This window comes from Mustelus asterias, chromosome 9 (genome assembly GCF_964213995.1).
Source record: "Mustelus asterias chromosome 9, sMusAst1.hap1.1, whole genome shotgun sequence".
Classification (NCBI taxonomy): domain Eukaryota; kingdom Metazoa; phylum Chordata; class Chondrichthyes; order Carcharhiniformes; family Triakidae; genus Mustelus; species Mustelus asterias.
Window position 1 is genome coordinate 92,087,314 of NC_135809.1, and position 14,366 is coordinate 92,101,679.

General features: G+C 41.5%; 1 pseudogene across 1 annotated transcript in view; it reads left to right on the forward strand.

Moving 5' to 3' along the window:
- The window catches only part of LOC144498828 (inner centromere protein-like), a 44,243-nt pseudogene that overhangs the window by 27,268 nt on the left and 2,609 nt on the right, over window positions 1-14,366 (forward strand). Inside the window, exons 13-18 of the transcript XR_013498757.1 lie at window positions 6-51; window positions 188-310; window positions 1,997-2,190; window positions 7,475-7,616; window positions 10,968-11,159; window positions 13,610-13,769. The product of XR_013498757.1 is annotated as an inner centromere protein-like (transcript). The remainder of the gene's footprint in view (window positions 1-5; window positions 52-187; window positions 311-1,996; window positions 2,191-7,474; window positions 7,617-10,967; window positions 11,160-13,609; window positions 13,770-14,366) is intronic.

The window sequence follows — 14,366 nt, forward strand, 5'->3', positions numbered from 1 at the left end:
AAAAGAAAAATTGAGCAAAAAAATTCACAGATTGATGAGAAGAATGAAAAGGTATAATAATTGATAAATGTAACTTATTGCAGGTAACCCAAGCATCAAACAAGTAGGGGAACATGTTTTTTCCCCCTTTATATTTTATGCAGCCTCACTTGGAGAGATCAGTGTAACATACCGCATCTCTTTACAGATGCGTGGGGAGCGACTAGCTGAAGAAAAAACTAAAAGGAAAGTGGCTGCTAAAAGGATGGAAGAGGCAGAAGCTCGAAGATCGCAAGAAGAGGAAGCCCGTAAACAGAAATTGCAACAGCTGGTATGGCTGCTGTAGCATTGAAATGCTATTTACTGTTACTTCTACCCCTGAGGGGTGATGACACCTGATAGTTTAATACTTGTCCACTGTGTCCTTTAATATTGAACTAGGAAAAATTGTGTCAGCGGGCTATTTAGCCTGAGCATATCACAGCTGAGTTTGATTCTATTTCTTAATTTGGCATGATGACCAACTCTCTTGCTGCTGCTTCACAGCTCCAGGGTCCCGGGTTCGATTCCCGGCTCGGGTCACTGTGTGGAGTTTGCACATTCTCCTCGTGTCTGCGTGGGTTTCCTCCGGGTGCTCCGGTTTCCTCCCACAGTCCAAAGATGTGCGGGTTAGGTTGATTGGCTAGGTTAAAAAAATTGCCCCTTAGAGTCCTGGGATGCGTAGGTTAGAGGGATTAGCGGGTAAAATATGTGGGGGTAGGGCCTGGGTGGGATTGTGGTCGGTGCAGACTCGATGGGCCGAATGGCCTCCTTCTGCACTGTAGGGTTTCTATGATTCTATTCCAGGCCATGAAGTGAACTATTGTTGCATTTTTTAAAAAGTAAACTTAAAAGCTGTTTTAAGATGATTGGTTTGGTGATTACTTGAACAATTTGAATTAACTTGCTTGAAAACCTTTGGCAATGTTTACCAGGTGTATGACGACAACCTGAGACAGTCACCAAATAGAATCAAAAGCATCCAAACGGCATATCCGTCTGCATTGAGCAAAGATTCCTCTTCAAGAGATGTAGCCTGCTTGGGTCAATGCTTTGTTCATACAGCTGCAACAAGAATAATACTGCACACGTCTGTGTTTATATGGGTCATAAAGAGCTGAGGAGATTTTGGTATCACCCAGATGTGCTATTGATGAAATGAGATGAAGTTAATTATCTCTCGCCATATTTAAATCTTTCAAAAATTGACATTTTTCTTTTGAGGGGGGAGTAAATACGCTACTTTTATATTGTTTATGAAATATTTCACATCGTATCTCATGTTTCACTCTTGCTCCCCCTCCCAATGCAAGAGATTATATTGTATTCAAATGCAATTTAATGAGTAGTGAGTCTCCTTGCTTCTAGTCCAAGTATCTGCTTTCCTCGAACATTGATCATAGTGGCATACCCAGTTGAAGTTAATACACCCTATCCTGGGCCAGTCTTACTGCTTCTGTCGTGCCCAAAGAGATGTTAGTGATTTTTTTAAAAAATGGGACCACCCCACCAAACCTCAAAACACTCCTGGGAACGCAAGTCATTTAAAACAAAAATTAAATTGCTTACAACCTCTCTTTCAGCAAGTGACCATGTCAAGGTACTGAATGTATAATGTCAGAAAATGGGGTTCTGTTTTTCTTCACTTTCTTCCTTGGATAAATCTTCCCCAGCATGCCATGGTTAGCCAGTTCACAATGTTACCTTTCCTTTATTTGCGTATCTGACGTACAGGAACTTTAGTACAAATAAGCTAACATTGTGGATTCTTTTCTACCTCTCTCTGATTATGTTTCCCACAACTTTGGGCTATCTAGTTGTTTTAGTAGCCCTTTAAAGACGTGTACAACAAATGGCATATTTTAACTGGTATTTAATCCTATTAAGCAAAAGCATGAACTTGTGATCTTGCTAGTGTTAATTGCTTCCTTCAAATTGTGACCAGCTGAGAACAATTGATCAATGTTTACTCCTGCAGGAGGAAGAACGCCGAGAGCTACAGCAGCGCAAGAAGGAGGAAGAGTTGGAGCGGCAACGTAAAATGGCAGAAGCCAGAAAGCTTCAAGAGCAGCGGCAAGCTGAGCTGGAGAGAGAGCGACTGCGTGAGCTGCAAATGGCTGCAGATAGGGAGCGGGAAAGAAAGCGGGAGCAAGAGACCATCCAGGCAGAGAAGTATGGAGCAATAAAATGTTGCAGCTGTCATAACCGTATAGTGGAGAAAATTAATCTTAAGAACATAAGAAATAGGAGCAGGAGTAGGCCATCTAGCTCCTCGAGCCTGCCCCGCCATTCAATAAGATCATGGCTGATCTGATAGTGGTTTAGTTCCACTTACCCGCCCGCTCCCCATAACCCTTAATACCCTTATTGATCAGAAATCTATCTACCTGTGACTTAAACATATTTAACGAGGTAGCCTCCACTACTTCAATGGGCAGAGAATTCCAGAGATTCACTTACCCTCTGAGAGAAGAAGTTCCTCCTCAACTCTGTCCTAAACTGACTCCCCCTTATTTTGAGGCTGTGTCCTCTCGTTCTTGTTTCCTTTCTGAGTGGAAAGAATCTCTCTGCCTCTACCCTGTCGAGCCCCTTCATTATCTTGTATGTCTCTATAAGATCTCCCCTCAGCCTTCTAAACTCCAACGAGTACAGGCCCAATCTACTCAATCTCTCCTCATAAGCTAACCCCCTCATCTCCAGTATCAACCTGGTGAACCTTCTCTGTACTCCCTCCAAGGCCAATACATCCTTCCGCAAATAAGGGGACCAAGATTGCACACAGTACTCCAGTTGCGGCTTCACCAGTACCTTGTACAATTGCAGCAAGACCTCTCTGCTTTTATACTCCATCCCCTTCGTGGTAAAGGCCAACATTCCATTTACCTTCTTGATCACCTGCTGCACCTGCAAACTGAGTTTTTGCGATTCATGCACAAGGACCCCCAGGTCCCTCTGCACAAATACTTGGCCAAATGTGTGATGACTTTTTTTGTGATACTCTTGATTCATTCCCTCAAATTGAAATGTTTTCTTAACCCAATAGCAGTGATTCACTAACATTTTTTTATCCAAGGACCACTCGAGCAGGGCGAGACAGCCCAGTGGGCTACATACCAGTCCTGCCTCCACCTACATTCGTTTGCCACAGCAAAAAGCTGATCAGAATTAATTTAAAGACTGGCACTGTTGTTGAGATACCATTGAGTTGTTGACTGGCTTGAAACTGGAGAACCTCAGTCTTGTGTTGTGTTTCAGGTTTAGCCAGTTCCTCCTCTGTCTTCAGCCCCATAAGTATTGAAAATCTGTTCTTGCAGTTGTTGTACAATATGTTGTTATAATGACATATATCTTGCTTATAAAACTATTATTGCTTGTGCTTATCGTGCAAGTGGGAGTTGGTCTGGTTGTGAGATGTCCCATTAGAGATAGGATGAGGAATCTGGCTGGTACACTTTCATGGCAGCAATATATATTTTGGACTGCCTGGAGGATCCTTGCAAACCATACCGAGAATTATTGTCCTATACCATAGAGCTGTAACCTCCAATACTTCACCTAAAATATTATGCAGCTCAAAATACTCCAGACTTGATCTGTTGGAAAGTGAGAACATAGAATCATAGAAACCCTACAGTGCAGAAAGAGGCCATTTGGCCCATCGAGTCTGCACTGACCACAATCCCACCCAGGCCCTACCCCCATATCCACTCGCTAATCCTTCTAACCTACACATCTAAGGACACTAAGGGGCAATTTTAGCATAGCCAATCAACCTAACCCGCACATCTTTGGACTGTGGGAGGAAACTGGAGCACCTGGAGGAAACCCACGCAGTACTGCTGAGTATTTACACCGATTAATTGGAGGTGGAATGAAATCATTCCATCCACTATTTTAGAAATCCTGATGACCATGGAGTATGATGGGTTATGCCAAAGAGATAAGTGTTTGAGACTCGTAACTTGAATTGGCTTTTCTCAGAATTCCCAGTGAGTAAATGGGCAAAGTTTCCCCCTATCATTGAATACATTCTCTTATCCTTTCACCAGATCTGAAAAGACTGTATTTGGGTGAATGTGGATGACACAATGGTACAGTGGTTAGCACTGCTGCCTTACAGTGCCAGGGATCCAGGTTTGATTCCAGCCTTAAGTGACTGTGGAGTTGGCACATTCTTGCCGTGTCGGCACGTGTTTCCTCCGGGCGCTCCGATGTCCTCCCACAGTGCAAAAATGTGCAGGTTAGGTGGATTGCCCATATTTCCCAAGATGTGCAGGTTTGGGAGATTAGTGGGGTAAATGCATGGGATTACAGAGAAAGGGTGGAGGTTGGGCCTGGACAAGATGCTCTTTCAGAGAGAGTCCGTGCAGACCGAATGGCTCCCTGCACAGAAGGGAGTCCATGATTCTAGGAATTGTTTTGGGGTAACAGTGGTTGGTAAAACTGGAGTCAGAACAGAAACAGTTGTTTTAAATGGGTTGCAATAATTGAACAGTACTGATTATTGCGGAATTTATATTGCCCTACCAGTCAGTGAATTTGAGTAGATTGTGCAGTGCAGTTTTCCTTCTCCAGTAAGTGATTTTTTGACATCGGGACATGAAGTTGAAACATTGTTAAACTGAAATGCTGCCATTCAGAGTTATCTTTCCACTGAAGACAGTGGAAAGTTTATGAAACATTCGAGGGATTCAAATTAAATTCTGTTGATGCTATCCTAATCCTTGTCGTGAGACTGGAATAGTTGCAGAGACGTTATCCATTTTTGCTCAACTGAAGCTCTTTAATATAAAAGTTTGGTTGTTTTGCTGTAATACCTGAATGTGACTGTTTTGGAATGGAGTGTTCTGTTGTAGACTTGCAATTGATGGAGAGGCTAATGGCTCAAATATAAATGGTCTACATGAGTGATAGTTGACAATGATTCTTGTGTTGATTTTGTGAAAATTGGGACTTAATCTGCCTCTACTTAACACTCATGAATGAAACTGTTTTCCACGTAAAGGTTTAACATGACTGGTTAGTCTAAAACTTGCCAGGACTTTTTTTTTCTTTGACACGTTGAGTGTCTCAGGTCCTCCTGTTTAAGTCACTCCTTGTCTGACCTGCTAGTGAAGCGAGTTTACTTTACTGAAAACTAGTAAAGATGCAATTCATACTTGTACCCAAATCATTTTCAAATTGGATGGAATTTTGTTTGAGTAAACACAACTTGTGTTCAAGGACTAATTTGGAAAGCAAAAATTATATATGCATTGACCTTGTTGCACTGTTAACCTTTGTGCTGATTAACTTTTGCTAACCTTAGTTCTAGGAATATTTTTATTTGCCTATGATTCCAAGCTTGTGATGTTGCTTGATAGAGAACCTCTTTTTACTTGGATCTTGTTGGCATTTGCTCCCATTTTTCTAACCAGGGGATGAGGTGGTGAGTCTTTATGATAATGGTGCTATGATAATTGTGTTTGATAGGAAATTGATTAGCTATCAATGAAGGGATGACTATTATAGATTGTCAGAATGGTCTGTGGCTTGGAGAAATTAGGAGTTATATTTCCACATTTCTCTCTTTCTAGGTAGGAGATGCTGTCCATGTAATCTTGGTAAATTACTGCAATGCATTATGTAGATAGTCAGAACGACACAAGAGGCCATATGACCCACCAAGTCCGTGTTGTCCTGTAACTATTTCTATGACCCTGCAAGTTTATTCCCCTTGGTACTTTTCCTGTTTCCTTTTGAATTTGTTGACCATCTCTGCTAACACCCAACCCTCAAGCAGAGAGTTTCAGATTGTTGCCATTGGTCGTGTTTATTCTTCCTCACGGCCACCTTGTACCTCTTGCCTACAATCTTTTAAATGTGTAACCCAGCCCTTGTATGAGCAACTTTTCTTTCTGTATCTTTACCTAAATCTGTTATAGATACCTTCAAACTCTCCCGCTTCAAGGGGACCAAGCCCAGCTTCTCCAACTTAATTTTGTTGCTACAAATCTTTATCCCTGAAATCATTCTTCTAATCTCCTTTGCATCCTAAGTGTGGTGGCCAGAAAGAGATGTAATAACCTAGTTGCAGCATAACTGAGCAAAAAAAAGTGAAATTATGAAGCTCAAGATCCCAAATGCTAATTACTGGACTCGGGTTCAATTCCTGGATTGGGCCACTGTCTGTAAGGAGTCTGCACGTTCTCCCCGTGTCTGCGTGGTATTCCTCTGGGTGCTCCAAATTCCTCCCACAGTCTGAAAGATGTGCTGCTTGGGTGCATTGGCCATGTTAAATTCTCCCTCTGTGTACCTGAACAGGTGTCAGAATGCGGCGACTAGGGGATTTTCATAGTAACTTCATTGCGGTGTAAATGTAAGCCTACTTGTGAAACTAATAAATAAATTTATAAGCTGTCTTGCTATCTTTAAACATGTGATAAAATACATGTGCACACAGTATACCATCCTCAGCCAATCTTTTTTATTTTCAACTGACACTGGCCCTCCTCCTCAAGCATTGCTGGTTAGACTGGTATGTGTTTCCCATATTTAATTGCCCTTAAAGGTGGTGGTAACTGCTGTCCATGTTATGTAGGTATATATGTAATGGTATTAGGGAGGGAGTTCCAAGATTTTGACCTTGCAACAGTTAAAGGCAATGCAGTTCTAGTAAGAAGTCTCAACACCAAGCTAAAGTCCAGTGAGACTTCTTACTGTGCCCACCTCAGTCCAACGCCGGTATCTCCACATCAATGCTTGCAGGAGGTGTTGTTCCCATGCTTATACTACCTTTATCCTAGGTAGTAGAGATCGCAGATTTGTTAAGTGCTGCTGAAGTAGCCTTGGTGAGTTGCTGCAGTGCCTTTTGTAGCTGGTGTACACTGCTGCCATCATGCATTGGTGGTGGAAGAAATGGATGGAGTGCCACTCAAGCAGGCTACTTTGTCCTGAATGGTGTCAGGCTTCTTGAATGGAGCTGCATTCATTCAGGCAAGTGGAGAGTATTCCATCGTACTCCCGACTTGTGCCTTGTACATGGTGGACAGGCTTTGGGGAATCGTGAGGTTAGTTACTCGCTGCAAAATTCCCAGCCTGTGACCTGCTCTTGTAGCCACTGTATTTACCTGGTTGGTCCAGTTCTGTTTCTGCTGATGATAACACCCTAGCACGTTCCCTATTTTTCTCTCACGCTCCTGTTCATTGTACAGAACCTACAAGCAGCTGCACAAATTCAAACCAACACCAACCTGATCATTCTCCAATACAAGTACAAACTTGAGCAATTGAAAGAGAATCTCTTCAGATTAAAGTCAAGTATTTTATTGGCTAGGTTAGGTGTTTACATTGAGATCCTGGTGTGTTATTTCTCTAAATGCTGAAGTTCAAGATCAGCAGACTCATGTTAAATGTATTGCTTCAAAAATAGAAATTTGCAAGAACTAGTGAGTAACATATATTCAACTTTTAACAGAGAATGTGAACGTTTGGAGAAAGAAAAGGCCCTCCAGTTACAGCGAGAGCTGGAGCGAACAGCACGAGAGGATGCCGCACTGCAGGCTCAACAAGAAAAGAGAAAGCTTAATGAGGAAGCACAAGAGAAAGAGAGAAAACGGGTAAGGGACCTCGCCTTAGTGGAATTCTAGAGACACAATACCCTTAATAATCTTGAAGTTTCTAAATGGGAATACAAACTGAAATACTTGTCCGTTCTATCGATCAGTACATTTCATGGCAACTTTGGGAACTGATTCCATTATAGATCGTCATTTCTGTTGTGGCAAGTGTAATTTATCCTCATTACATAGTAAATGTATTTAATTGCACAAATTGAAGGTTTTTGCAGCAGAAGTACTAAAGAATAGAGGAATTTGGGTGGTAAAGTTGTCTAGTTGCTGAAATTTGTACAGTGTTTCAGTAATTTGAAAGTAAGCATTAATTTTAGAATAAGATTTCCAGCGGTAATGACACTATTGCATTAGTTACATGATGCAAAGTAGATGCTTAAGTTTAGTCTCTACTTTCAGAAGGTTGCTTCTGTTTTGAAAAGTTGTATTCAATGCTCCCCTCGTTAAAGTTGGTGAAGCTATTTGATGAGTTGCTGAGTTATACAGACCAGGAAGGTCCCCAGTTCATTCCCTTGAGTTAACTGATCTCTGGAGAGGAATAGAGATGCTAAAATTGGACTTTTAGGAGGTGAGAAAATTGAGTTTCAACTGCCAACTTGTAGTGCTTTTAACAGAGTAAAACATTCCAAGGAATTAGTAACATTGTCAGAGGTTTGACATGGAGCCACATGAGGCAATTGACCAAAAGTTTTAAAGGAGCATCTAGGAGGATGAAAGAGGGGTAGCAAAGATTAGAATCATAGAATCCCTTCAGTGCAGAAGGAGGCCACTTGGCCCTTTGAGTCAATCCCACTCAGATCCTATCTCCGTAACCCCATGCGTTCACCCTATAATCCCTCTGATACTAAGAGTCAATTTAGCATGGCCATTCCCAGTCCCCTCCTCTCTGTCCATGTTAGGTTGAGATGTGGGGAGAGACATTTCAGAGCCTCTGCAACTGAAGGCATAACTACTAATGGTGGAAAGATTAAAATTGGGGGTGCACAAGAGGCCGGAATTACAAACGTGCTGAAAAATTTTAGCTTTTAGGAAAGAACAGGTAGGCTGTTTTTGAGTGAGTAGAGGAGGATGATTTAATTGATATATAAAATTGTAAAACCCCAGACACTGACGTGGAAGGATATGGTGCCCGAGAGAAGCTAGGAGGCATAGATTTTAAATAATTGGTGGTAGATTAAAAGGGAGTTTAGAAATTCTTTCCTCCTGAGAATGGTGGAGTTTTGGAATTTCCTGCCTGAAAGGATGTAGAGGTTGAAACCCTTCATCGCATTTCTTTAAAAAAAAATACTTTGAGATATGCCCTTGAAATGCCGTAACCTACAAGGTTACAAACCAATAACTTGGAAGGTGGGATTAAGCCATTTTGGTCTTTCCCAGCCAGTATAAATACAATGGGCTGATTAGAGGTCGTCTTTACCATACATTTTGAAAGGTGTAAGGCACAAAGAAAATTACAGCAGGAACAGGCCCTTCGGCCCTCCAAGCCTGCACCGATCATGTTGCCCGACTGAACTAAAACCACCTATCCTTCCAGGGACCATATCCCTCTATTCCCATCCTATTCATGTATTTGTCAAGACGCCCCTAAAAAGTCACTACCGTATCCGCTTCCACTACCTCCCCCGGCAACGAGTTCCAGGCACCCACCACTCTGTTAAAAAAAAATCTGCCTCGTACATCTCCTTTTAAGCCTTGCCCCTCGCATCTTAAACATGTGCCCCCTAGTAATTGACTCTTCCACCTGGGAAAAAGCTTCTGACTATCCACTCTGTCCATGCCTCTCATAATCTTGTAGACTTCTATCAGGTCGCCCCTCAACCTCTGTCGTTCCAGTGAGAACAAACCAAGTTTCTCCAACCTCTCCTCATAGCTAATGCCCTCCGTACCAGGCAACATCCTGGTAAATCTTTTCTGTACCCTCTCCAAAGCCTTCACATCTTTCTGGTAGTGTGGTGACCAGAATTGAACATTATATTCCAAGTGCAGCCTAACTAAGGTTCTATAAAGCTGCAACATGACTTGCCAATTTTTAAACTCAATGCCCCGGCCGATGAAGGCAAGCATGCCATATGCCTCCTTGACTACCTTCTCCACCTGCATTGCCATTTTCAGTGACCTGTGTACCTGTACACCCAGATCCTTTTGCCTATCAATACTCTTAAGGATTCTGCCATTTACTGTATATTTCCTATCTGTATTAGACCTTCCATAATGCTTTACTTCACATTTGTCCGGATTAAGCTCCATCTGCCATCTCTCTGCCCAAATCTCCAACTGATCAATATCCTGCTGTATCCTCTGATGGTCCTCATCGCTATCCAAAAATCCACCAACCTTTGTGTCGTCCGCAAACTTACTAATATATATAATATATATACATATATGTCCCAGCACTGATCCCTGAGGAACACCACTTGTCACAGCTCTCCATTCAGAAACGCACCCTCCACTGCTACCGTCTGTCTTCTTTGACCGAGCCAGTTTTGTATCCATCTTGCCAGCTCACCTCTGATTCCATGCGACTTCACCTTCTGCACCAGTCTGCCATGAGGGACCTTGTCAAAGGCCTTACTGAAGTCCATGTAGACAACATCCACTGCCCTATCCTCATCAATCATCATCGCTTCCTCGAAAAACTCGATCAAGTTAGTGAGACACGACCTCCCCTTCACAAAACCATGTTGCCTCTCACTAATACGTCCACTTATTTCCAAGTGGGAATAAATCCTGTCTCAAAGAATCCTCTCCAATAATTTCCCTACCACTGATGTAAGGCTCACCGGCCTGTAATTACCTGGATTATCCTTGCTACCCTTAAACAAAGGAACAACATTGGCTATTCTCCAATCTTCTGGGACTTCCCTTGTAGCCAGTGAGGATACAAAGATTTCTCAAGGCCCCAGCAATTTCCTCCCTTGCCTGCCTCAATGAAGTTAAGTTGGGAAGTTTCAAGGCCATGTAGGGATTTGAAAACTAGTTTAACTATTTTAAAATTGATTTGTTTCTCTAGCAAGTTTTGATGTAGATCAGTGAGAGGATCAGGTCCCCTGCCCTATCCCCCAAAAAAGCCTTGTGATCTTGCACAAACCACATGAATATCACTCCATTGTACCTCTTGTGATCGATCCCAGTGGAGGTTGATGTGTTCATGGGAGTGAAAAGAGAATTTGATTAGGGATTTGCTCTGATAGCTACCTACTTAGCTGTTTTGCTTTCCTGCCAGCTTGTAGCAAATGGAACCAACATGGTGAACTACTGTTTTTTTGAAAATATATTATTAGCTTTGGCTTTTCTAACACTGAAGCCTTTGAGGTTAATATTTGTGTGTCCTATTTGTAGGAAGAGCAGCAATTGCCAGAGCTGGAAAGTCAGTCTTTAGAAAATGAGAAAACCACAAAACAGAAATTGGAGCAAGAAAATGAGAATAGTCTTTGTGGAGATCAGCAAAGAAAATGGAAGGAAGAACAGGACAAGAAAGTGAAGGAAGAGATCTCCAACAAAAATACACTGAATGTAACTGTGGAGGTGCATGTGAGTGTTTTATTAATTTAGTAATTAGTTGAGGGACAATGAAGTACGACAGGAGACTCTTATTTGAGTTTAGTATAATGGCCAGTTAGAGTACGGCTGGAACTGTTACCATTTTTTATTCCTCCTTTTAGGCTGATCCTTAATCAGATTTGAGAGTCCAGAGACTCTATGTCTGACAAGCAACATTTTTCAAATATATCAGAGCATTTCTTGAGTTTTCTGCCCAAGGGCAGGTCTAGCACCACTATTTCCTCCATAGGCAGGGCAAGGAGGCAGATCCCAGCCAGAACAAGGATTGAACTCCATGCTGTTGGTACCAGTCCGATCCACACTACCTGTCCAGCCAACTGAACCCCCAAGGGAATACAGAATTGTATGTTGTAACCTGGAGCTATGGGTAGTGACGGTTAAGGTTCCAATTTATTTTCATCACCAAGGATCTTGCTTGCTCTTACTGCCTGTCATTAGCATATAATGCAAGTTGATACTGAACCTGTTTGATCCCATCTCCAAGCCTTCCTTTGGCTATCAAGTCCTGCAGTGGGGCTTGAACCCAAAACTTTTGGTTTGGGAGACAGGGGCACTACCACTGTACCACAGGACCTCCTGCAAAGCATTTATCTTAAGACTATATACAGTGCAGACCTCCCTAAATACAGAGCAGAACTTGTTGTAAAGAAATCCCTTGCAGCTTTAATCCGCCAAACGGAAGGTGAGAGTCTGCCTGATTAGTGCAGAAGCAATGATGCAAGGTAGAATGAGTTGTCACTTGGTGGTAGGGGTGGGGGGAGAAGAAAAGGCGCTTGGGAGGGATTAATAAATTAAAACCAGCGTGATATGTTGAGGACAGATAATCTTTGACAAGCATGATTTGTGTCTTTAGCGAGGGCTGATGAGGGGTAATCTAGTAAGGTTGTGTACGTGGACATTCAAACGGTGCTTGATAAAAGTACCTTATAATAGATTTGTAGCAAAATTGAAGCCCACGGCTATGGAATTGGCTATGGGACAAAGCAAAGTGATTGTCAGCAGTTGTTTTAGACTGGAGGGAAGCCTGCAGTGATGTCCTTCTAGGGTTGCTATTGGAATTGCTACTCTTTATGCAGTATAATTTATACAGTATGATACAGATATAACAATGACCTAGACTTTGATGTACGGGACTTAAATTTCAAAGTTTACTAAGAAGATGTAACTTGGGAATGTGATCCAGGATGTGGTGGTTAGGCAAAGTGGGTATAGACTGGTGAAATGGGTGGAGATATGGTAGATTAAATTTATTTTGGTAGGAAAGATGAGGCGCAAAATAACCTAAATGGTGGTAGTTTAAAGAGAATGCTGGAATAGAGAGAGTTGGATGTAAATACACACTTGAAGGTGGCAGGGCATTGAACAGGCAGTTGGAATCCTTGGTTTTGGAAATCGAGGGAGAAGAGTGCAAAAGTAACTTTTTATTAAAACGCTGGTTAGGCCTCTGCTGGAATACCATGTTCAATTGATGTGGAATCTTTCGTGAAGGTGCAGAAGAGATTTACTAGAATTATATTAGAGTTGAACATCTCTAGCTCTCCAATAATAAGATTTTGGGTTGCTCTCCTTCAGAGTAAAGAAAGTGAAGACTTTACTGGAGATGTTTCAAATCCTGAAAGATTTTGATAAATAAGAAGAAACTTTCCAGTGTCAGAGGACCCATATATTTTAAGATAATTGGCAAAAAGCAAAGGTTACAAATAATTTTCTAGTTAGTTATGAGCTGCAATGCATTGGCTGAGAAAATTCAATAATAAAAACATTCATGGTGGCTCTCCTTGAAGTTAGCCAAAGTAAACTTAATTTTGCTTTTTGCAACTGTTTTTGAAAATATGAAAGTAATCATTCATATATTGTGCAATTCTTATTGTTTAACTTTGTTTGATCTAAAAGTTGTAAAGCACACCTTTGAACATGCAATCATAGGGTGTCCCAGTCAATATAAGTTTCATCCTTCAATGTTATCGTATCATTGTGCTCGTGATAGAATTGGGTACCTTTCTAGTTTAACCATAATTGTTACATTAGCTGTTGAGACTGTCAAAAGCTACGTGAATTCATATTTCTGTTCTTGCATCCCCGCCCTTCTGTTTTTCCCCATTTGACCACCTCTTCCAAGTGAATTGAACAGTTTTGAATAGCATTGTTTGGATGTATCTTGGGCTTGCATATCTTTTTGTGACTGTCTAAAATGCTGTTGATACCTGCTTTGGACTCAGGGGTCCTCTCAGCCACAGGAGATTTATGGCCTGTTAATGGAAAGGGAATGAATTGGGTGAGTGAGAAGGTGTCCCTTGAAAGTGGTGGTGGGTAGAAGGACAAGAAGAGTATTTATTGTAAAGAAACTGAATTGGAATCTTGTTGGAAATTGCTGACAGTTCAACAATCATGGGATTTTAATGGATTTAACTTTTTTCCAGCACACTCCAGTATCGGAGTCTTACACTATGACTCCTAATAGCTACTCCAAAATCAAGTTTCCTAAAGTAAACCTGGAAAGTTACGGCATGGACTTGGAAAGTGAAGACTCGACAGATGATGAGGAGGCACCCCGTAAACCTATCCCTGCTTGGGCTAATGGTAAGGCGCTAGCTTTAAATCAATTCATCAAGAGAATCTGTTTGCTATTTCCGCAATGAGATGAAAAACTAACTTGACACTCACTTTCAAATATCATTTGTCCAAGGCATTTAGGGATTGTATATTTTAAAACACTGTACACACTTGCCAATATCTGATTTAAAGGCCTCACTTTGGAAGACAATTTAATTGTTTTTTCAGAAACCTTTTGTTGTTGTTCTGTTTTATATCTTGTACTGAGTGCACCCAATGGCTCAGCCATTTTACTTCCTAAGTAGACAAATCCATGTAAGTCAACAAAGTTCCAAGTTTGAACCCAATGTCTGATCGATTAGCTGATTTTAATTGGGACAGCAATAGGTTGCAACAGTGGAGAGGGAAAATAATCTAGTTCTCCTGATTTTGACTTGTAATTAATTAGTCCATGTTGGAACAAAGGCAAACTACTGCAGAAGCTGGAAATCGGAAATAATAACAAAAAAGCTGGAAATACACTGCTATGCGCCTGAAATGTTAATTTTATTCTCGATCAGCAGAAGATGCCTGGCCAGCTAAGTTTCTAGCACCTCCTGTTTTTAACTCTTGTTGATGTTGCAT